The sequence below is a fragment of the Ranitomeya variabilis genome, chromosome 2 (assembly GCF_051348905.1).
Source record: "Ranitomeya variabilis isolate aRanVar5 chromosome 2, aRanVar5.hap1, whole genome shotgun sequence".
In the NCBI taxonomy this organism is placed as follows: domain Eukaryota; kingdom Metazoa; phylum Chordata; class Amphibia; order Anura; family Dendrobatidae; genus Ranitomeya; species Ranitomeya variabilis.
The window spans coordinates 847036450-847050553 of NC_135233.1; the positions used below are offsets into that span (position 1 = coordinate 847036450).

The 14104-nt window shown below is 40.7% G+C and overlaps 1 protein-coding gene across 3 annotated transcripts in view; it reads left to right on the forward strand.

Annotated features, from left to right (window-relative positions):
* DIS3L2 (DIS3 like 3'-5' exoribonuclease 2) overlaps positions 1-14104 on the forward strand; it is a 445122-nt gene that overhangs the window by 153181 nt on the left and 277837 nt on the right. The gene's annotated exons all lie outside the window — the stretch shown is intronic.

Sequence of the window (14104 nt, forward strand, 5' to 3'; positions counted from 1 at the left end):
TCAATCTAGGATCTGTTCTGCTGGAAGCAGTACTGCCTATGTTAGCAGATCCGAGGGCTCCATGAATATGGCGGCAGAACTCTTCCACTATTGTGAATTGTCCAGCCCACAGAGGCGTGCCCAGTTCACAGGAGTGACTGTTCTATTAGAATATATGGGGTCAGCTTCTGTCTGTTATCTCCTATGATCATGGGGTGCCGTATTATGACACTGAAAGTGTCATGCTGCTACTGTGAAACCAAGATGTCAGCCCCCAGTGCCTTCATTAAACTCCTATAACACATGAAATATGTTTCAAATGCATTCAAAACTTGGTTATAACAACATATTATGCTACATTACATTGATTTATTAATGATCTACTAAGGCGGTACCTTCCCTTTTAAGGGTTCTTTTACACTGCTCTTTATCCCACGTTCAGTGGTCCCGTCAGGACTTAAGTCTGAACCTCTCCCCCGTAAAACTGGATTTGCGCATATGCTCTGACTGGACCATTGACAATAATGGTGCTGACAGTCGACGTGCGCTCTGATGTGCATTCTTTTTGGGCGTATACGCCTACTGGAGGCGGACACTCGGATGCAGTCTACTACATGTGATGCCGCACTCCATTCCTAAGCGCTCTGGTCTCACAGCCCTTGCATAGCCTGAAGGTGTTTTGGGTCATTGTCTTTTTGCAGCACCTGATTTTACCACTATATGCAAATCAACTGAGTTGGCAAGTCATTGTAAAATCTCTGCTAGCCATGCTGAATGAGTGAGCCTTGTGTATGGGAAAAGGCAACAATATAGAAGTCTTGATATCCACATGGTTAACTTTTTTATTTCCGGCTATACTTAGTGGATATAGCAGGATCCAGAGTTAATGGAAGATTTGTCTCTTGGCATAGAGGTCTATTCTTGACATGTCTGCCAGGTTGGTACAAGCTGCCAAGGACGGGCCAATGGGCGTGTATGAAATCAGTGTCTTATCTAGCTCCTCTGGGTCTGTCGCTCTTTTGCAGTGTTATGACGGCAGTAATGTGTAGTCTCTGGGGCTTGTTGTGCTGTCTAGGGCACTAGGGGATTAATTTTTGTATTGCTCCCTGCTGATTAGCCATAGGGGGGACTGCTGCTATTATATTCCTGTATCCCTGACCCACACTGACCTGGTACACATTTCTGCTCTCATGGTATTATTATAATTTAATTTTCTTACTTTTGTACATATTTTGGCCACATACTTGCTTCCCAATTCTGCTTCACTTGAGCTGCATGTTACTATTCGACAGGTATGTAATTTTCTTTTTTTTTCTACTCGTGTCATGTTTTTTTCTCCTTTTTTATTTTCCCTCACGGAAGGAGGTAGTCTGTATAAACTTTTTTTTTAACCATTCACAATTTTTCTTCCCTTAACTGATGAAGCTGGGATGGACCTGTGAAGTACAAAATACGTTTTTATTGCGTCATCAGTTTTATATGGATCTCCATAAACTTTAATGGCAGAGTCTGGTCCACAAAACGTATTGGAATAGGACATAGGACATGCTCTGAGTCTCATGGACCAGAGACACTGATATGTTTTTAAACTGAGGTGTGTGTGGATCAATGAAACTCTATAAGTGAGTCGTAAAAAACAAACAAAAAAAAACAAAAAAACAAACTGCAGCAGTAGAATGTCACATAGATGTGTAAATGTAGATTTTGCCGCCCTCCTGGTAATGACCCCTTGTTACACTCTTGTCTCCAGCATGTTCCTCCAGCCAGCAGCCTTCTTTGTGGCCCCAACTCAGAGGCCCCTTTGAAAGTCCAGATGCCTGTAAGTGCTAAGAAAATTAACCTTGATATTCATTGTACTTTCCCCTTATTAGATTACTGTCCAGTTAAGGTGAAATTTCCCTTGTGAAAGTATTGGTTGTCCTGAAAACCTGAGCCTTTGAGTGGGGATATTTAACAAAAATAAAATGAATCGATAAAGAAAATAAAGAAAAAATGGCAATTGTAAGGTATTCTTGTGCTTGTGTGTCAGCCATTTATGCTTAATTTGCAGCCTGAGTGGAGAATGAGTGCAAATTTAAGTGGAGATAGATTAACCTCTTGCATTTGCACCCTCCTAACTTAGCCATGACCCATTGAATTTGGAATTCATCACCACCAGTGTCACTAGCAAAGCAATATCACACTTCCCTCCATGCTTCATGATGGGCATGACTCGTGTAGAAACCATACTTTACTAATTCTCAGAAAGACATGGCATTGAGTGAAAATTTTAATTTTTTGGTGCTAATCAGATCACGGATTTCCACTTCTCTAATGTCCAGTCTTTCTTGCTTTGCCCAGTCAATTATCTTTTTGTTTGCGGTCCTCTATAGTGGCTGCTTTGCCGCAATTTAACCACCATCTCCTGCTTCTTGCAGTGTTTTCTGGACAGTTAATGTTGTTTTTTGCTTGCTACATGATATCTATGAATCCTTTTATAAGATCTGTTGATCTGAGATGCTGTTAACTCTGATGAACTTATCCTCTGCAGCATAGGTAATTTTGTCTTCATTTACTGATACAGTTCTCGAGAGCCAGTTTCATCATAACTTTTGATGGTTTTCATGACTGCTCTTTAGGATACTTCTCAAAGTTCTAGCAATTCAACAAAATTACTATCTTTCATGTCTTAAAATAGTAATGGACTGTTCCCTTTACCAAGTTGGCATTGGCCCTCGAGTTGGTCTCCCACCTTTGCCCTACTTATCTCTGGCTGCTGCATTAAAGCAACAGAGATAGCAGGCTTTAAAAACAGGCTTGTACATAGATATATAAATAGAGCGGAGCTTGCCGCATAGGTTTGGGAGCAGAACCAAGCTTACTGCCTACATAGATAATGTAACCGAAGCAAGCTGACTACATAGACACGAGAAGGATGGATTATGTAGATAAGGGAGCAGAACCGACCTTAGAGAGATATAGGAGCAGAACCGAGGTTACTACAGAGTTATGGGAGCAGAATCGAGCTTAATACAGAGATATGGGAGCAGAACCAAGCTTACTGCAGAGATAAGGGAGCAGAACCAAGCTTACTAAGTCTACTACATATATACGGGAACAAAACCAAGATTACGGCATGCGTATGCTACCAGAATCTAGATTACTACATCAATACAGTACCAGAACCAAGCTTACTGCTTAGAATATGGTACCATAACTGAGCTTACTTACAAACATACTTATATATCTAGAAACACACAGTACGGCAGGGACATTGCTAGGGTTTTAAAAGATCAGGGGTTCAAGCCCAAAGTTCATGTCTCCCCATTTAACCCCCTATAACCATTTAAAAGAGCATCTACACATATATAATTACAGTATACCACTGTTGTTAACCAAGAACATACAATGCAAAGACCAATATTATCAAAATTACTACTGTAAAAGACCAAAGCAATAAAACTACTCAATGCCCACCACCATCACCACTACACAGCGAATACATGATATAATATGACCAGAGACCAATGACGCCACCATACACCTTCTACTACATAATGACTGAAACAAATTTAGCTGTTACTAAATAAAAAAAAGAAAAGTCTACTAAACAGAGCAATATTACCACCTTACTGTTACTGTATATTGGTAGATACCAGTGAGTACTGTACAGTTATATATAGTGACTTACAGCTGACGATCTTTCTGATTTGGGTCGCTCACTTTTCCCGTCTTTCCCATCTCGCCCTGACCTCCATTACCACTTCTCCAGGCACAACTTGTCTGCACAGATAACAAAAACACATTTGACTTCTCACATTTCTAGTGATGTCTCAATTTATACCCAATCTTCAAAAACTCCCCACTCTGCATGCGGCATAGAATACTGACCCCAATATTTAAAAAACTGTCATTACTATGATTACTCCCTCCCCCAAAAATTAGTGTCCCATTTAACAGTATTAATACCCCCACTGTGCAAAGGCCTTTATACTCCTTTGAAGGATATAATATGACATATGCCCCCTTCCAGCAACAAATACTCTTGAATTTCCATTTCAAGTTAACAATGGCCCCACCCCCCCAAAAAAAAACCTGAGTTCCCATATCAAAACTGTTAATGTCCCCATTTATAACAAATAATGTCATGAGAGCCCACATAGCTCTGCATATACAGAGCCCCCAATATACACAGTCCCCAAAGCCCTTTACTATACATTGAGGACCTCATAGCTCCCCATATGGTAAAATGGCTACATAGCTCCTATATACAATGTGATGTCCCCACTGCCACGTATATAGAGTATGATGGGCCCCACTGCCCCCTGTATATAGTGTCATTGTCCCCACTGCCCCTGTATATGGCCCCGGTTTTCACCACATATATAGTATGATGGCCCTAGTTCTCCCATATATATATAAACTGCAATTCTGTCAGTTAATACTCAGTTTCTTCCTGAAAATGATTGCAAGCACAACTTCTTTGGTATTATCTTCCTTTAATTTGTCTTAAATGAAAAAACACAAAAGAAAATGAAGCAAAAAGCAAAACATTCATCATTTCACACAAAACTCCAAAAATGGGCCAGACAAATGTATTGGCACCCTCAGTCTAATACTTGGTTGCACAACCTTTAGCCAAAATAACTGCGACCAACCGCTTCCGGTAACCATCAATGAGTTTCTTACAATGCTCTGCTGGAATTTTAGACCATTCTTCTTTGGCAAACTGCTCCAGGTCCCTGATATTTGAAGGGTGCCTTCTCCAAACTGCCATTTTTAGATCTCTCCACAGGTGTTCTATGGGATTCAGGTCTGGACTCATTGCTGGCCACCTTAGAAATCTCCAGTGCTTTCTCTCAAACCATTTTCTAGTGCTTTTTGAAGTGTGTTTTGGGTCATTGTCCTGCTGGAAGACCCATGACCTGTGAGGGAGACCCAGCTTTCTCACGCTGGGCCCTACATTATGCTGCAAAATTTGTTGGTAGTCTTCAGACTTCATAATGCCATGCACACGGTCAAGCAGTCCAGTGCCAGAGGCAGCAAAGCAACCCCAAAACATCAGGGAACCTCTGCCATGTTTGACTGTAGGGACCGTGTTCTTTTCTTTGAATGCCTCTTTTTTTTTCTCCTGTAAACTCTGTTGATGCCTTTGCCCAAAATGCTCTACTTTTGTCTCATCTGACCAGAGAACATTCTTCCAAAACGTTTAGGCTTTTTCAGGTAAGTTTTGGCAAACTCCAGCCTGGCTTTTTTATGTCTCGGGGTAAGAAGTGGGGTCTTCCTGGGTCTCCTACCATACAGTCCCTTTTCATTCAGACGCCGACGGATAGTACGGGTTGACACTGTTGTACCCTCGGACTGCAGGGCAGCTTGAACTTGTTTGGATGTTAGTCGAGGTTCTTCTTCCAACATCCGCACAATCTTGCGTTGAAATCTCTTGTCAATTTTTCTTTTCCGTCCACGTCTAGGGTGGGGTTAGCCACAGTGCCATGGGCTTTAAACTTCTTGATGACACTGCGCACAGTAGACACAGGAACATTCAGGTCTTTGGAGATGGACTTGTAGCCTTGAGATTGCTCATGCTTCCTCACAATTTGGTTTCTCAAGTCCTCAGACAGTTCTTTGGTCTTCTTTCTTTTCTCCATGCTCAATGTGGTACACACAAGGACATAGGACAGAGGTTGAGTCAACTTTAATCCATGTCAACTGGCTGCAAGTGTGATTTAGTTATTGCCAACACCTGTTAGGTGCCACAGGTAAGTTACAGGTGCTGTTAATTACACAAATTAGAGAAGCATCACATGATTTTTCAAACGGTGCCAATACTTTTGTCCACCCCCTTTTTTATGTTTGGTGTGGAATTATATCCAATTTGGCTTTAGGACAATTCTTTTTGTGTTTTTCCATTTAAGGCAAATTAAATGAAGATAATAATACCAAAGAATTTTTGTTTGCAAACACTTTCAGGAAGAAACTGAGTATTATCTGACAGAATTGCAGAGGTGTCAATACCTTTGGCCATGACTGTATATATGTATGTGTGTATGTGTATGTATGTATATATATATATATATATATAAATATGGTGGCCCCAGTTCCCCTATATATAGTATGATGGTCCCATAGGCAGCCGGTATAGTATAATGCACCCCCATTAGGCATCCAGTACTGTATAGTGTACCCCCGTTAGGCAGCCTGTATAGTATAATGCACCCCCATTAGGCAGCCAGTGCAGTATAATGTACCTCTATTAGGCAGCCTGTATAGCAGTGTTCCCCAACTCCGGTCCTCAAGAGCCACAAACAGGTCATGTTTTCAGGATTTCCTTAGTATTGCACAGGTGATTGAATGCTTGCCTGTCCAGGTGATGCAATTATCACCTGTTCAATACTAAAGAAATCCTGAAAACATGACCTGTTGGTGGCTCTTGAGGACCGGAGTTGGGGAACACTGCTGTATAGTATAATACGCCCCCATTTGGCAGCCTGTATAGTATAATGCACGCCGATAAAATAAATCCAATACTCACCTCTCTTCCACGTCTCCGGAGGCGGAGAGTACTGACGTTATCGCGACCCCCTGTCAGTGTTGACGTCAGACGCTGACAGGGGAATGATGGGGGAGGGAGTGTAACGCTCCTTCTCCCATCAATGCGGTCAATTGTATCGGCATCCAGCCATTACAGCTGACCCTGCGATGACGGGCGGGGGGGCCCACTGCTGACACAGGGCCCCTACTGCCTCCTCCAGGGGCCGGGCGGCAGTGCAGGGAGATCGATGTTCCCTTCTCTGCCGCAGAATGTAACTGAATTGGCGCAATGTACTCGCCGATACAGTTACATAGGAGTCCGGCTCTGCACATCTGCTGGGGTAGCTGCCCGGGGGGCTTTTGCCTCCCTACCATCCGGCCCTGCCCCTGATAGGCAATAACTTGTTGATCATAGTGGATCCAACCATTAAGATTTGGTTTATAACCTGTGGATGTATTACAGTAACATTTGACCTGTTATTGATACTTTTATATATGTTCTAAAATCTAAGCACCAGTTTATGTAATTATAGAATATAGTGGAACATTACATTACTGTTGTGCTATATTAAACCGTTTGTAAAACGATTAAGGTTGACTCTTCTTGGAGTTGCAATATTTCTCATATCAAAGTACATTTATTGTAAGCATCCTGCATGAACTAGATTACATAATTTCCATTAGTCATTCTCTCCATCCTGCCTGTTGCTTCTGTGTCTGTAATAAAATTAATTTTAATAGATCTGGAACCGTTCCAGTAGAAATGGTATATACAGGAACTAAACAATGTATAATTAAACAATGAAGTGGCTCATTGCCCAAGGTGTGGCCCCTTGGGCAATCCTGTACCCTGCTGGCACCTCTACATTTCCTAAGTAAGGGTGGCCTCACAAGAGACAGACATAATAGCTTGTCAGCTGCAGATAACCGCCCCGAGCACAGTTTCTACCAGGACAAACGTGTTTGGCTGTAACTGGCAAACGTGTGTCCTCTTCATAGGGTGGGGTCTCGAACTCTCACACACTGCTTCTACTGTATATATGTATCAATGCTTACTCGTATAGAAAAAATTAGAAATATAAGTTATTCAATTTTTCTTTTAAATTGTGTCCTATTTGCATTTATGTAGTACCCTAAGCTCCTTAATCGCTATATATTATGGTAATCTTTTTGTTCATGTGTGTTTAAAACATACATGCTGTTATTGATCATATTAACCCCTTTCTGACATTGGACGTACTATCCCGTCGAGGTGGGGTGGGCCCGTATGACCACCGATGGGATAGTACGTCCAGCGCGATCAGCCGCACTCACGGGGGGAGCGCGGCCGGGTGTCAGCTGATTATCACAGCTGACATCCGGCACTATGTGCCAGGAGCGGTCACGGACCGCCCCCGGCACATTAACCCCCGCCACACCGCGATCAAACATGATCTCGGTGTGCCGGCGGTACAGGGAAGCATCGCGCAGGGAGGGGGCTCCCTGCAGGCTTCCTTGAGACCCCCAGAGCAACGCGATGTGATCGCGTTGCTGCGAGGGTCTCTTACCTCCTCCTCGCTGCAGGTGCCCGGATCCAAGATGGCCGCGACATCCGGGTCCTGCAGGGAGGGAGGTGGCTTACCGAGTGCCTGCTCAGAGCAGGCGCTTGGTAAGACTGCAGTGCTGTAAGTCAGATCGGTGATCTGACGGAGTGCTGTGCAAACTGTCAGATCACCGATCTGTGATGTCCCCCCCTGGGACAAAGTAAAAAAGTTAAAAAAAAAATTTCCACATAAGTAAAAAAAATAAATAAATAAATAAATTCCTAAATAAAGAAAAAAAAATATTATTCCCATAAATACATTTCTTTATCTAAATAAAAAAAATAAAACAAAAGTACACATATTTAGTATCACCGCGTCCGTAACGACCCCACCTATAAAACTATATCACTAGTTAACCCCTTCAGTGAACACTGTAGGAAAAAAAAAGAGGCAAAAAACAACGCTTTATTATCATACCGCCGAACATAAAGTGGAATAACACGCGATCAAAAAGATGGATATAAATAACCATGGTACCGCTGAAAACGTCATCTTGTCCTGCAAAAAACGAGCCGCCACACAGCGTCATCAAAGAAAAAATAAAAAAGTTATAGTCCTCAGAATAAAGCGATGCCAAAATCATTATTTATTCTATAAAATAGTTTTTATCGTATAAAAGTGCCAAAACATAAAAAAATGATATAAATGAGGTATCGCTGTAATCGTACTGACCCGAAGAAAAAAACTGCATTATCAATTTTTCCAAATGTGGAACGGTATAAACGCCTCCCCCAAAAGAAATTCATGAATAGCTGGTTTTTGGTCATTCTGCCCCACAAAAATCGGAATAATAAGCGATCAAAAAATGTCACGTGTCTGAAAATGTTACCAATAAAAACGTCAAATCGTCTCACAAAAAACAAGACCTCACATGACTCTGTGGACCAAAATATGGAAAAATTATAGGTCTCAATGTGGAGACGCAAAAACTTTTTTGCTATAAAAAGCGTCTTTTAGTGTGTGACGGCTGCCAATCATAAAAATCTGCTATAAAAAATGCTATAAAAGTAAATCAAACCCCCCTTCATCACCCCCTTAGTTAGGGAAAAATAATAAAATTAAAAAAATGTATTTATTTCCATTTTCCCATTAGGGTTAGGGTTAGGGCTGGGGTTAGGGTTGGGGCTGGGGTTAGGGTTGGGGCTAGGGTTGGAGCTAAAGTTAGGGTTAGGGTTGGGGCTAAAGTTAGGGTTAGGGTTGGGGCTACAGTTAGTGTTTGGATTACATTTACGGTTGGAATTAGAGTTAGGGGTGTGTCAGGTTAGGGGTGTGGTTAGGGTTACCGTTGGGATTAGGGTTAGGGGTGTGTTTGGATTAGGGTTTCAGTTAGAATTGGGGATTCTCCACTGTTTAGGCACATCAGGGGCTCTCCAAACACGACATGGCGTCCGATCTCAATTCCAGCCAATTCTGCATTGAAAAAGTAACAGTGCTCCTTCCCTTCCGAGCTTTACCGTGCGCCCAAACAGGGGTTTACCCCAACATATGGGGCATCAGCGTACTCGGGACAAATTGGACAACAACTTTTGGGGTCCAAGTTCTCTTGTTACCCTTGGGAAAATATAAATTTGGGGGGCTAAAAATCATTTTTGTGGGAAAAAAAAAAGATTGTTTATTTTCACGGCTCTGCGTTGTAAACTGTAGTGAAACACTTGGGGGTTCAAAGTTCTCACAACACATCTAGAGAAGTTCCTTGGGAGGTATAGTTTCCAATATTGGGTCACTTGTGGGGGGTTTCTACTGTTTGGGTACATCAGGGGCTCTGCAAATGCAACGTGACGCCTGCAATCCAATCCATCTAAATCTGCATTCCAAATGGCACTCCTTCCCTCCCGAGCTCTGCCATGCGCCCAAACAGTGGTTCCCCCCCACATATGGGGTATCAGCGTACTCGGGACAAATTGGACAACAACTTTTGAGGTCCATTTTATCCTATTACCCTTGGGAAAATACAAAACTGGGGGCTAAAATATCATTTTTGTGAAAAAAAAAAAAAAAAAAAAAGAATTTATTTTCAACGCTCTGCGTTATAACCTGTAGTGAAACACTTGAGGGATCAAAGCTCTCAAAACACATCTAGATAAGTTCCTTAGGGGGTCTACTTTCCAAAATGGTGACACTTGTGGGGTTTAATGTTTAGGCACATCAGGGGCTCTCCAAACGCGACATGGCGTCCCATCTTAATTCCAGTCAATTTTGCATTGAAAAGTCAAATGGCGCTCCTTCCCTTCCGAGCTCTGCCATGCGCCCAGACAGTCGTTTACCCCCACATATGGGGTATCGGCGTACTCAGGACAAATTGCACAACAACTTTTGTGGTCTAATTTCTTCTCTTACCCTTGGGAAAATAAAAAATTGGGGGCGAAAAGATAATTTTCTGAAAAAATGATTTTTTATTTTTACGGCTCTGCATTATAAACTTCTGTGAAGCACTTGGTGGGTCAAAGTGCTCACCACACATCTAGATAAGTTCCTTAGGGGGTCTACTTTCCAAAATGGTGTCACTTGTGGGGGGGTTTAATGTTTAGGCACATCAGGGGCTCTCCAAACGTGACATGGCTTCCCATCTTAATTCCAGTCAATTTTGCATTGAAAAGTCAAATGGCGCTCCTTCCGAGCTCTGCCATGCGCCCAAACAGTGGTTTACCCCCACATGTGGGGTATCGGCGTACTCAGGACAAATTGTACAACAACTTTTGGGGTCCATTTTCTCTTGTTACCCTTGGTAAAATAAAACAAATTGGAGCTGAATTAATTTTGTGTAAAAAAAAAAAATAAAAATAAAAAAAAAAATTAAATGTTAATTTTTATTTAAACATTCCAAAAATTCCTGTGAAACACCTGAAAGGTTAATACATTTCTTGAATGTGGTTTTGAGCACCTTGAGGGGTGCAGTTTTATAGAATGGTGTCACACTTGGGTATTTTCTATCATATAGACCTCTCAAATTGACTTCAAATGAGATGTGGTCCCTAAAAAAAATATGGTGTTGTAAAAATGAGAAATTGCTGGTCAAATTTTAACCCTTATAACTCCCTAACAAAAAAAAATTTTGGTTCCTAAATTGTGCTGATGTAAAGTAGACATGTGGGAAATGTTGCCTATTAAGTATTTTGTGTGACATATCTCTGTGATTTAAGGGCATAAAAATTCAAAGTTGGAAAATTGCGAACTTTTCAAAATTTTTGCCAAATTTTGTTTTTTTTCACAAATAAACGCAAGTTATATCGAAGAAATTTTACCACTATCATGAAGTACAATATGTCACGAGAAAAGAGTGTCAGAATCGCCGAGATCCGTTGAAGCGTTCCAGAGTTATAAACTCATAAAGGGACAGTGGTCAGAATTGTAAAAATTGGCCCGGTCATTAACGTGCAAACCACCCTTGGGGGTAAAGGGGTTAATTTGTGATTAGCAAATATTAACGTGGCTTGGCCGAGCCGCCTTGGCTAATGTTTATATGAGTGAACCATATCCGCTCTTGGATAATAATTAGTCTGATGTAAGGCTAATGCCATTGTCTGGTCATAACTCTTGTGGCAAGGTGGTCTTAGGTGCAGCAGCGGAAAAATGTGATTTGTACTGGGAGCATTCGTTTTTAACTTGTTTTATACATGATGCATACATTAAAGTCCATACTACTTAGTCTTGTCTACGACACTGCAGGGCAAAGTGTCAGATGTTTGTTATAGGGTAATCTATGATCAACATAATTACAGATGAGGTATTAGGTGTTAAGTTATACATTTTGGGTAAAAAAATAAATGCATGTGATGGATTTAATTTTTTCAAAAGTCAACAATGATTTTATAATAACGCAGTCATGTGAAAAAGAATGTCACCGTGTTTTTGCTATGTAATCTGAGAGAACAATGATGGGGGAGCAGAGAGTCTGATTAGTGATTTCACTTACTGGTCTCTGTTATGTGGTTTCAATACAATCAGTGTTTCATCAGCACGAGATTATCACTATTGGCCCTGCTGGGTAGTCCAGCCACTCCCCCCAGCACTGATTGGCAGCTGTCACTATACAGTGTTTAGAGAGCTGCAGTATGGGTGGGTTTAACCACTGAGCTCTGTTAGATAAGTAGCAGGGAAAATTTTGACTTCTATTTGAAGTACTGCACCCAGGAAATTAAGTAATATATTGCTGGAATCGGGGTCTCTGTCCCTACCTCATGCTGTCAGATTACATAGCAAAAACCTGATGATAGAATCCCCTTTAGTAAAATAAATTCTTAAACCAAGTCTGCTGAATCAAGTTAACAAAATACTGTATTTTGTCAAAACAATGCATGGGACTCACTTTGTGTTTTGCAACTTTTTTTTTTATGTTGTCCATTTCTTTTTTTGGGATTTCACTTGATTTTTTTTTTTGCCTTTTTATTTTAATTTGCAAACTTTAAAAAAAAGAGACTATCTTATGTGAGCCTTTTTCTCCCCTGCTCGTTTTCCTCTGTTGCAAATATTTTGCACACATTTAGTACAGGTACCTTCTGGAGTGGTTTTAGTACTTCTAAAAAAAATGTGCACAGATTATGCAACATTTTTAGCAGAACATGTTTTAAGAGAACCTGAAACATGACTATATAAAAATAATAAAGATATTTTATTATTATATCAAAATAACAAAATACCAATTACATAATAAAAATTACTGTGGATACTAAGCATTTTTATCCGTAGGTGAGATGAAAGGGCAGTGGCTGGAGGCCAGGTCAGGATTACATAATAAGAAGTATGTTCATCACCCCTAAGTCTTAAGAACTCACACAAGAGACGTCAGCATCATTTAAACAATTTGATATAAGAATGCTAGTTTGTTACTGAGTCTACACCAAACTGTGGCAAAAGAGCAATCTAGTGAGGACACTATGATGCGAGGTCTATTGTGAAATCCATGGTACTGTATATATCCGGTGCAAGCTATACATGTGACACAATAAGTGGTAAATAAAAGGTTAAATACACATTAGGTGAAAAGATCCTGCCTGGACTGCAGCCATGTACCCCAACGCTCGTTTCGCGTGGATGTCGCTTCCTCAGGTGGTGTCTCTTGTGTGGGTTGTTAAAATTTAGGCGTGGTTCGCATACTTCTTGTGTAATCCTGACCTGGCCTCCGGTCACTGTTCTTTCGTCTCACCTACAGATCAAAATCTTTTGTACCCACAGTAATTTTTATTGAGGTAATGTTTATCATTGGTATTTTGATGTAGTAATTTTATTATTTTTATATAGTCATGACTCAGGTTCTCCTTCTTAAAACAGTTCATTAAGAGACTTTTTATTTCGTGCAAAATCCATGAGCAATGTGTGCCATTTAAAAAAAAATAAAAATAAATGGGTGCAAGAAAACCTCATCAAATAGAAGTCAAAAGAAGAGAGACTTAATGAAATGGTACAGTGGACCTTCTGTACATCATGGACCCTATGAGATAGATATATATATATATATATATATAGATATATATATATATATATATATATCTCAAAGTTCAAATCTTAAAACCGAGTCTTCAGTCATCTATGAGAGTCTATTCTTTTTTCACATCCCACAGAGGTAACGATACGATACCCTTTATTGATCCCGGGGGAAATTACGGTAACAGTCCCTTCATGTCGCCAAAGGTTGAAGTATGGATAGATTTATCAGAGTAAGACCAATTAAGAAACACATGATCAAGCGTTAATGTTATTAAAGGGGAATACCGTATTGATCCTAGTATGTCTCACTTTATAACAATGTCCCATTACTCTATTAGCACATTATGTCCACAATGTATGTTTTTCCATGCATTTATGACAATTTCCAATTTCCAAAGCCTTTTGGCGTTTTGGAAAAGAAATAAACTCCATTTGTCAGAATAACTCGTGGCATCTAGATAAAATGCTTGATTCCTCCTAGTATCAGGCTGGTCAAGAAGTTTTGTTGCAGAATAGAACTGATCTTGTCAGTATTGCTATGTAGCATAAGTATGAAGCCTTGCATTCCCAGTGAAGCTGAAGCATGACGGCACAGCTGGAGGGAGGCA